Source organism: Coregonus lavaretus (assembly GCF_964263955.1).
Source record: "Coregonus lavaretus genome assembly, chromosome: 36".
NCBI classification, from domain to species: Eukaryota; Metazoa; Chordata; class Actinopteri; order Salmoniformes; family Salmonidae; genus Coregonus; species Coregonus lavaretus.
Window position 1 is genome coordinate 14,617,249 of NC_140023.1, and position 11,212 is coordinate 14,628,460.

Genomic DNA, 11,212 nt, shown 5'->3' on the forward strand with positions numbered 1-11,212 from the left:
GTGTTCCTTCTACCTCCGCCACGTTCCATTCCCACACGCAACGCCATTGGTGTTTATATAATAAACCCCTGCATCTGCACGGCCGGTGGAGGAGCCACACAAGGCCACCCACCGTGTGTGTACACACACAAACGCGAATGTGTGTGAGTGCGTGCCTATATCAACATTCGAAAGGGAGGGGGTTAACATGACCACCTGTCTGGCAGGAGTTGCGTTTTAATGACATCACTGACCCCGACTTGTGGCTAGGCCTGCTGCTACCAGGCCTGCTGCTGCCACGTTTTCAAATGGCCTCCAGCAAACACGCTCTGGGGGAACTGGATTAGGGCTAAATCAACAGTGCATACATAGAGCAATGTAAATACGTAAATCACCGGCCTTCAAAAAAAAAAAAAAAAAAAAACTACTACTACCACCACTACACTAATCATAAATAGCCCATTTCATCACCTCGACAATAATAATGCAATAGAAGCCAAAATAGGAATCAAGGAGGAAATAAATTACATTACCCTATGCAGGATATTAGTAGATTAAGCCTCATGTATAGTCACTGGGGTTTGGTTGAAGATGAAAGGTAGGGTTGTGGGCATTGCCATTGGCCTTGGCATAGGGGTGAGGTGGAAGCCCTGGTTGCAGTATGTCTGTGTGTGTCTTTGTCTGGCAGCCAGTACTGAGGAAGCAGTGCGGTCTCAGAGAGCAGGCCAAGGCTATAATCCAAGCGGAAAAGCGGCAGGGTCAACACTGTGTCAGTTTGTGCGTGTGGTGTTTGGAAGTGCGTCTGTTGGGAGTGTGTGTGCATGCACATACAGTATGAGTGAATGTGTGTTTGTGTGTCTGCGTGTGTAAATATGCATACTGTTTATGTCCCAGGTGTGTTCTATATTTGTGTATTTCAGATAGCAGCTATGTGCCTCTCGTTCCCCCTCCATCTCCCAAGCTCACTATACATCAATAGCCAAAGTGAATAAAACAGGCTCTTCCTGCAAATGCAATTAAATCTCTCTGTGTGTGCCTCTAGATCTATCGCTGTCTATGCCTGCATGAGTGAGTGCGTTTAGAAGCTGAGCGGCTCCAGTCTTGAGGGAATAGTATTGTACACTGTGTTCCCAGTTCCCCTCCAGTGTGGGAAGCAGTGACCCGGATGAGCAGGGCTAGAGTAATTTAGGACTGCTAGAGGAGGGAGGGCCTGGCCCCTAACCCCGCCCCGGCAACCCCCACCAACCCCCTGGGACGGCCAGGAGAGGGGGGTAGAGCGGCGGTCAGCGGTCACAGTTCCAGGCCCATCTCGACCTGGTCCACTGGTCCCAGTAGGCGGCTGGATCGATAGCTTGCCTTTGGCTGCTCCAGAGCACAGGGATACAGGGCCTCCCACTGTCCCCTATGCACCTACCTGCCTGCCTCAGCACTGCTGTCTGACTCAACCTTCTCCTCTCCTCTTCCTAGCCCTGCCTCCCACTCCAAAACACACAGCCAGACAGTGTGTGTGTGTGTTATAAATGACTATTGGTGCATTGTAATATGAGCATAATTATATGAGCGGGTGCACAAGTGTCCCTGTGTACTGGATGTTGTGGTATGTACTGTAGTCTGTGCGTTATCATGATGCTAGTAATCCGTTTTTGTAGTGTGTGTGAACTGACGTTAAAATAGTTTGCTTTTAGTGTGAGCGTAGTGTGTTTGTATATACCATGCAGTGTATACTGTGGTATGGCATTAGCACGGGAGATGTTGCCAGAGTGTCTCAGATCTCACCCTGGGTTCTCACACCGATGAGTCACATCACACACACACACACACGCAGAGCATGACATCCTCATTTCATCTCTCCCACAGCATTAGATTCAGCCTGCCCTCCTCAACATCTTTCTCTCATTCATCTGATTAGCGGTCTTAATCAATGGCTGCAGGCTTAACAACAGCTTGGATGGGACTGTTCTCTATTGGCCAAACATCTCAGGCTGCTACCCACTAAATCCCACTCTGTCCACTTACTACTGTCTCCTCCCCTCTGACCACTTCTCTTCTACTGCTTCTATTCATTCTGTCTGCCTCAATGTTTTTTTTCCTGCATTTAAAACACATGGTTGAGGGGTGGAGGCTTGGAGCCTGACTTAGGGTAGAGGTTGAATTTCCGGGTAGACGTTCCCCTTAGGCACGCAGATCTATGAGCCGTTTACCCCACACACACAAAAGGCAAAGGTGACCTAGGATGTGTCTAGGGGTCCATGGCTGCCTGTGGGGGTGTACAGTGTGGCGACTAACACTAGTGATATGGCATTAGCAGCAACACACACTGGCCAACCTTTTGGGGCCACATCAATCTCCACGTCCCCTGTCCCCTGGGGAGGGACAAGAGAGGTCAGAGGGTCCAGATCACTGGGAGTGGTGGACAAAGGCCCAGCAATGTAAAGTAGAGCTAGGAATTGCCAGGGACCTCACGATACTTAGGTGCCGATAAGATATGTATTGTGATTCGATACTTCGATTTTATTGCAATTCGATGTTCCAAACATATTTCTCACCATATGTCTGCTGCAGACGGACAAGAGAGAGACACAAGAAAACAAGTTTTGATCAGTCATGTAAATAAAAGTGCAGAAAACCTATTGGCTCCCTATTTAAAAAGAAGATGCAGAACAAGCTTTGGAGGACAAATACTGGAGTTTTGGTGCAGGTAGAGCAAAAACAATATTGCGATATTGTCAAAACGATACGACATACCATCAAAAATAATATCCCGATATGTAACCGTATCAATGTTTTTCCCCCATCACTACTGTAAACGCTTTCAGACCCCAGGCTGGGTGGTATGACAACATACTGGGGAATGATGAGCTCATGGGAACAGATACACAAACAGAAAGACACTGTGGAACATATGCCTTCTATAGCTTGCTAGCTACCGTTACACTTGATTAAAGTATGCTGCTGATGGATGTGTGCGTGAGCCTACAGCTCATACTGCTATTATTACATCTAAACCACAATAGCCAACCCTGAGAAATAGCTCAACTGCAGAGAGTAATCACACAGAGAATTCAGCTGATCAGTATTTGTGCAGTAAGGGCTGACAGTGGTTAGGGCTGAAGGCTGCTAAATAAATTGGCAATTTAAAACAAAGGCTCGTAAAGACAAATCGACAAAACACATGAATAATGTATTCTGCAATCTCTTTACATTCAAATGTTTTCTAAAGTTAACTTTCAAAAGACACACATTAAAATAGTAGACGGAGAGATGCCTGTCAACATACGACTTCTTTAGAAAAACAATGGACTCAATCCGTTGCTGACGGATACAAAAACTCTGTCTGAATGCGACCGAAAGGCAGAAAGTGAGAAAAAAGAGAAGAGTGAGGGAGGCGCTACAGTAGAGGACAGTGTCTAGGGGGGCTCTGGGGGCAGAGATACCGTTTAGCGACCTCCAACACCTTACAGATAATGGATCACCTCTTGCTCCTGCCACCACAACTCCGCTCAGAGGTGGTTGGGAGCTTTTTAATTGGTCGGGGACAGTCACCCACTGCTTCCTGAGGCCCAGCGCTATTAGAGGTCCACAAAGGAAACAGACTATTTACCGCTCTCTTCCTCTGTTCAGGCAAGTGTACAGTACACCCACTCCCCTCCTATGACTCGCACCCCTAGGTGTTTGAGGCGAGATGTGCTACCACACACACACACACACACACACACACACACACACACACAGCCAATAGAGTCCTCACACTGTTCACGACTCACAGCTCCCTCTCGCCTCCATGCACAGGTCGCAATAATGGGCTGTCACAGCTAGCCAATCAATCGCTGAGGCTCGATATAACTGGCTGGTGTGTTTGAGAGTGTAGTAAAAGTGTTTGCCTTTTCTCTCCATGTTCTTCTCCTTGGCTTGGTTTGAGGAACTCTCACTCACCTCCCAAAACAAGGGATTCCCTTCTTCCCAATTAAAATGTATTTGGAATAATTTCTCCCCGGCGATCTTTTCAGTTTCTCCCTCACCATCTTTCATTATATGGCCTCCCTTTCTCCTCTTGCCAGCATTCTCAATTCATTCCCAAATCAATTCCACCGTGTACAAAGAAAGTCCCGGAGGACCCCACATGCACAGACCCGGGGGGAGACACGAAAAGACAAAAAGAGGAACCCACATGCACTGAAGATGCACGCACATTCACACACAAACAGAGGCTGATTCACTATGGGGCCTTATGCTGTTTTTGTTCAGGGCTGTATGTAGCTAAGAATGGCTGGTGGGTGTGAGGCTGTGTGTCCCTAGCTGAAGGCCAGTGAGCAGCGCAGACACAGACAGACAGACAGACCAGGCAGTATGTGTGTGTGCATAGAGGAACAGGCTCATTCAGAGGGCTGAGCAGACAGGCTGCAGGAAACATCCCTTAATTAGCTCTCAGAGCTGGGGGGCTGCGAGGGTTCAAGGCCTTCCTCTTGGCACACGCACAGCGCTAACACAGAACTCGCTCGCCCACAGCGCTCACACACACAGGCCTACACAAAACACTTACAGCGCTCAGGCATAGCAAATCACACACACAGCTTGTGGTAGTGCTGAGAAGGAGACCACACTGGAGAGCTGCTTTTGTGTTGGTCCGCTCAGGTGGCCGCTTCAAACAGCACCACAGAGCACTGAGAGTCAACTGGGAGAGACAGAGAACTAGACAATGCAAAATGAAAACACACACAGGGGCAGAAGCACACACACAAAGAGAGCGAGAGAAATGCACAGAATACAAATAGCCTACACAGGTCACCATATCCCTAGTCTGCATTGTGACACCTCTGTGTTCACCAACCTTTTCTGAGTCAAAATACAAGCCAAGATCTACCGCTCAGAATTATTTTTAAACATGACTTAAATGTACGCCTATGCAACATTACTCTAATAAAAACAGTTCTGTAGGAATGAGTAGCACTGCATTATCTCTACCTCATGCACAAATTAATGTTGTTCTCCTATGACCAAAGAAAGTGAACTATTCCTCGATATTAAAAGAGTCAATTAGCCACTAATAATAAAAACACAGGCCTATCGATACAATTGGTTAATGGCTACTCATTCATTACAGCTGCGGTGCTGGTTGTAGCGCAAGTGGAAGTAGGGAGAAGAATGCTTTATGGTTTGTAAAAGTATTGAATAAAAACAGTGTTGACATTGCTGAAAAAAACGTACACACTCATAAAAACAGAAGCTCGTTACTGTATTCTTTGACAGTCTCTCTCTGGTCATGGTTTTAAAGTTATGAAATCTCACGTAGGCTACTATCAAACTTTGCTGTGGGGAAGCTCATGGAAGCTGTAGGCACAGTGATTTGAGCTATTCGATTGGCCAGCAGTAGGCATACTTGATTTAGCTTTCCTGGGTCCGCCGTTTAGGCAGAGTTTGTACCTTCAGACAAATTAAATGGTTCAAAATGGGAACACTTTGCCTACCCGGCGTGCAGGGCAGCTGAATCAAGTGCACCTACCACCAACAGCACTTTTTTCTTCTTTTTTTTATAGTAGCGCAAGGCTTTATCGTTGGCTTTTCTACAGAAATGTTTGGCGACCGACTGGTTGGTGACCACTGCTCTAACCAGAACTTGACTTGTTCTGGCCTGGATGCAGCAGCAGATATAACCTTCTCACATCCAGACAGCATGTTACGGATACAGGTATCCTGTATGTGAATTTGTGTTTTTCCCCTACTTCTGCCCTAATCACAGGTGTCCCTTGTGTTCCTGATTGGTGGTCGTTGGTGTGTCCCACCTATCAGTCATCAGTTCATCTGCTGATTGCTGAGGTGGACCAATCAGTGGACACTCCTCCTGATTGCACCACCCGTTTCTGGTTTTCATTACCTAATCACATCACACATCCCCTTGTTTAAAAACCCAGTCAGTTGTGTTTTTCACAATTACTCTTTTTTTTGCTTTCTCACACATTAGGCTACACAGACACAAACTTCTTGTCACAGACCTTTTTGATAGACAGACTACCTTCATACACCTCATAGCACATACATCTCACTTTGTCCTGTTCCATGTGAGTATGTATTACTGCGGTGTCTTGTTTGCTATTGTCTAGTCAGTCGTTTGCTGTTTAGTCCCCATTTTACCTATGTTGTTTGTTTGTGCCTGGGGAAAGGGGGATTTTTAGCAAGTCGCCCTTGGGCATACACTACCCGTAGGAAAACTTTGTCTAAAACACTAGTTAGGCCTGAGCGGACCACCCTCTGTATTTTTGTATAGTTAGTAGCAAGCTAGCGGTTCTTGAGGCAGGCAGGATCAGTTTAGGGGTTTTCCTTGGGTCCAGCTCAGCCCCTTTCCCCAAACCGTTTATCGTGTGTTTAAAATAAACGTTTTGTGTTTGACGGTAGGATTGGTTGTCAGTGTATTTTGTTCTCACTGTTCCTTTTCACTATTCAAATTCGCATGAGTTATGTTACGGGTCTCTTTACCATCCACCCTAGACTTTTATAGCCACTGGGTTCGTAGCACAGATGACCTTCAACAATCATGTGAAATGCTTGGTTATCTCCCAGCTTGGTTTCAGATTTGGGTGAAGATTTTAGAATAACTGTCCACATTTACTTTTCCCCAGCTAACAAGACCAGTAACGAACAGGAAAATCCCTAGCCTGTGTCAATCTACTATCCCCCATAGTAGAAAAGTTGACCTATTCTATTGGTCAGCTTGTCGAGAATGAAATAGCCAATTCCAAACAGACTCTGGGACAGTTGTGGGACGATAAGATCCCAAATTCATCCAACCAGTAGGCCTAGGCTACATATAAAAAAAAGAGTCTGATGCAACAGATAAGAACATTTTAGCTTAAAATGTTCATGAACTATTATTTCTTCAAATTATATGCGCAGCAATGCGCAGTATGCTACGCACGAATGTTTGTTCCATAATGCAATTAGCAGTAAAACACAGCTATCAAAAGCTCACTGCACATGTGAGCAGTTTCATAAGACAGAGATGAAAATATCCATTCAGAATATAGAAAGAGGGAAGATCTAATATGCAACAACTAGCATGGGTTGCTAATATGACTAGGATTGTGCCTTTGGCAGAAAATAATTGCCTCCACGGATATGGTCTGATTTTGGCTAGGCTACTTTGAAGCAAGGTAAGACATGCCTCATAATATATAGTAAAACGTTCATGTTTCAAACTGCATACTGCGTCCAGCTCATTGCAAAGTGATGTGACACTGATGAAGCCTGACTATGCATTTACTGTTTGAGATGCTGTAGCAGCAGCGCTCGCTGTCTGACAGATTTTCACCTCAAAGGCTCTGTATCTGTATGCTGTAGGCTACCCGTGTGATAAATACGATAGGCCTACATAACGAATATACTGTACACACGTGCCATTTTAATTCCACAAAATTATGCAAATTAACCCATAGGCCGATAAGCATGACAAGTCAAACGTATTTCCATCAATGAATAGCCTAAAAAGCATTATTTGGCAATGGATTTTTTTTATTTTTCTCCAGGACAATTGGGTGGCGGCAATTTTATTCATCAGCTTTTCCCCAAAAAAAATATCTGCCAAAAGCTGGCTATTCCTAGCTAACGGAAACCCTGGCGTGAACAAACACAAACCTGACCGCTCTGACTGACTAGCGAGCCGTCAATCACATCGGGACCCTCCATTTCTGTGAGAAAACCCGCCCTGAGCGTTTTCTCTGACTTCCTGTTTGGTAGAGGTCAGGGGGTAATTATAGTGTTACAGAAACAGAGATGTCACTGGCGTGTAATGACTGATGCATTCGTCATCATGTTTCTTCTCGCTGACAGAAGTGCTGACCATCTCTGGCTTTCGTAATGAGGTGATGGCTTTGCTCACTCAAAGGCTTTTCATCACATACATGAATGAAAGCACTGAGACAGATGTACTTCACACAAGCACCACTAATATGGAGGTTTATTATAGGTGCATGGGAGGCCGACCGTAGTTTTCTTTCTTTAAAAGAAAAACAGCAAATTTATCAAGATTAATTTTGAATCAACACAAAAAGTATCAATAAGAATAGAAGCCTGCCACTTCAGGTGACCACCCGTTTTCACACAGCCATTACACTGCTAGGGCAGACAACACAGGCCACTCACTCAAGCATTAAATCTCTTCGGGGAAGGCTGAGCAGAGGTGAGTTTTCTGTGCAGCTGCTTTTATGCGCCTTACCCTTTTCCACCAGTGCTGTTCACTCAGTTAAGCGACGAAATTACATTATTATAGAGTCAGTCGACGCTTGAGAGATCAATGGATAATGGAAGAATATAGGTGAAAATAGGAAATATGGAGTGTTTATTTTTAAGGGCTGTTAAGAGTCTACTTAGCCTAGGTCGTTACAGACTCTTGACAAATAGAGCTCACAATAAGAAAACAACACTAACAGCCATTAACAATTCTATATAATTATAGAATTATTAATTATATAAGTGCTCCATTTCTTCACCTGGATATACTGGGTATTTTAGTATCTCTTGGCTTCAGACACAGCAAGCCCAGGCAGGCAGAGGCAATGTGATCAGGTAGGCAGGAGATTAATAAAGAGATCCAGCCATTGCGTGTTCTCTGGCTCTGGGTAGATAAAAACAATTTGGGACTCGGAGCACATCAAAGATAAATGGACCGTTGTTTTTTTACCATGACAGAGGGTTGTTTATCTTCCCCACAGTTGCCAGCATGCTAATCTCAGGCTGCTGCCGACCTTGCTACAAAACGTCTGGACTCTCTCCGTTTCTCTCACACAGGCACACAGACAGAGGCACACACAGAACCGCACACTGACACACACAGGCACACAGAACCACACAAAGGTATACACACATACACACAAAGCTCTTCCCAGCATAGCGGGAGAGGGGAGCAAGAGGACAGCAGTCAGTCAGGATAAAGTAGAGAAATAGACATCAAATCAAATGAGTGGTACCTCTTTGAATGCTACAACTGAGCATCTCCATAATTCCATAAGCCCTTACTGTCTTTTCCCTCTCAACAGCAGGGCACTTTGACATTCAAATCGCTGCACTAAAATAACCTAGAAAAATAATATGGGGAAAGTGACTCACAAACTCTGGGTGAACAGCACGTGTGTATTCCATTATATTCATCTTTGAGTGCAGAGGGCACTTTAATGTACAGTGAGGGAAAAAAGTATTTGATCCCCTGCTGATTTTGTACGTTTGCCCACTGACAAAGAAATTATCAGTCTATAATTTTAATGGTAGGTTTATTTGAACAGTGAGAGACAGAATAACAACAACAAAAAAATCCAGAAAAACACATGTCAAAAATGTTATAAATTGATTTGCATTTTAATGAGGGAAATAAGTATTTGACCCCCTCTCAATCAGAAAGATTTCTGGCTCCCAGGTGTCTTTTATACAGGTAACGAGCTGAGATTAGGAGCACACTCTTAAAGGGAGTGCTCCTAATCTCAGTTTGTTACCTGTATAAAAGACTCCTGTCCACAGAAGCAATCAATCAATCAGATTCCAAACTCTCCACCATGGCCAAGACCAAAGAGCTCTCCAAGGATGTCAGGGACAAGATTGTAGACCTACACAAGGCTGGAATGGGCTACAAGACCATCGCCAAGCAGCTTGGTGAGAAGGTGACAACAGTTGGTGCGATTATTTGCAAATTGAAGAAACACAAAAGAACTGTCAATCTCCCTCGGCGCAAGATCTCACCTCGTGGAGTTGCAATGATCATGATAACGGTGAGGAATCAGCCCAGAACTACACGGGAGGATCTTGTCAATGATCTCAAGGCAGTTGGGACCATAGTCACCAAGAAAACAATTGGTAACACACTACGCCGTGAAGGACTGAAATCCTGCAGCGCCCGCAAGGTCCCCCTGCTCAAGAAAGCACATATACATGCCTGTCTGAAGTTTGCCAATGAACATCTGAATGATTCAGAGGAGAACTGGGTGAAAGTTTTGTGGTCAGATGAGACTAAAATTGAGCTCTTTGGCATCAACTCAACTCGCCGTGTTTGGAGGAGGAGGAATGTTGCCTATGTCCCCACCGTCAAACATGGAGGTGGAAAATTATGCTTTGGGGGTGTTTTTCTGCTAAGGGGACAGGACAACTTCACCACATCAAAGGGACGATGGACGGGGCCATGTACCGTCAAATCTTGGGTGAGAACCTCCTTCCCTCAGCCAGGGCATTGAAAATGGGTCGTGGATGGGTATTCCAGCATGACAATGACCCAAAACACACGGCCAAGGCAACAAAGGAGTGGCTCAAGAAGAAGCACATTAAGGTCCTGGAGTGGCCTAGCCAGTCTCCAGACCTTAATCCCATAGAAAATCTGTGGAGGGAGCTGAAGGTTCGAGTTGCCAAATGTCAGCCTCGAAACCTTAATGACTTGGAGAAGATCTGCAAAGAGGAGTGGGACAAAATCCCTCCTAAGATGTGTGCAAACCTGGTGGCCAACTACAAGAAACGTCTGACCTCTGTGATTGCCAACAAGGGTTTTGCCACCAAGTACTAAGTAATGTTTTGCAGAGGGGTCAAATACTTATTTCCCTCATTAAAATGCAAATCAATTTATAACATTTCTGAAATGCGTTTTTCTGGATTTTGTTGTTGTTATTCTGTCTCTCACTGTTCAAATAAACCTACCATTAAAATTATAGACTGATCATTTCTTTGTCAGTGGGCAATGTACAAAATCAGCAGGGGATCAAATACTTTTTTTCCCCTCACTGTATATCTGCTATGCTGTGAAACTTAAGCTTTGACACAGAGAGAGAAACACTGCAAATAGATTTACCATACATTAATAGCACAAACACAGTCCACTGTGCAGATGAAAAGCAAATTTGTTAGGGCCATTAAATTCAACGTTTCCCATAAATGAGTCCTCTAAAATGTCATCAAAGTGTAATTCAACAATAACAGGCTTACGCAGGGTGTTTGTTGTGAAATGGGGTATGGATAGTGGAAGCTAGCAACTATACTGTATTCATGAATACTAATAGCTACATTTAGTACAGATACGCTGTGTAATGAAAAAATGCTGAATATGCAAATAGTCAATTTCTGCCTTTTGTTAGAATGCTTCACAGAACATTGACCCCTTCATAGACTTTGACCCAGATACACACTGGCCTTAACACCGGCTAAAACAGATAGAAAAATCTTTTTTCACCAGTGTTAAGGCCAGCGTGTATCTGGGTCAAAGTCTATGAAG

The 11,212-nt window shown here is 44.6% G+C and overlaps 2 protein-coding genes across 5 annotated transcripts in view; one reads left to right on the forward strand and one right to left on the reverse strand.

Annotated features, from left to right (window-relative positions):
• Nucleotides 1-11,212, forward strand: part of slc17a5 (solute carrier family 17 member 5) — a 583,343-nt gene that overhangs the window by 414,785 nt on the left and 157,346 nt on the right. The window lies entirely within an intron of this gene.
• Nucleotides 1-11,212, reverse strand: part of LOC311111016 (bifunctional heparan sulfate N-deacetylase/N-sulfotransferase 2-like) — a 177,791-nt gene that overhangs the window by 32,629 nt on the left and 133,950 nt on the right. The window contains exon 1 of one of the 4 annotated variants that reach the window (XM_084153706.1): nucleotides 4,520-4,780. The exons of the other annotated variants lie outside the window; for them this stretch is intronic. The gene's annotated coding sequence lies outside the window, so the exon portion shown is untranslated. Of the gene's footprint in view, nucleotides 1-4,519; nucleotides 4,781-11,212 lie in introns of those variants that run through there. 4 annotated transcript variants of the gene reach the window in all.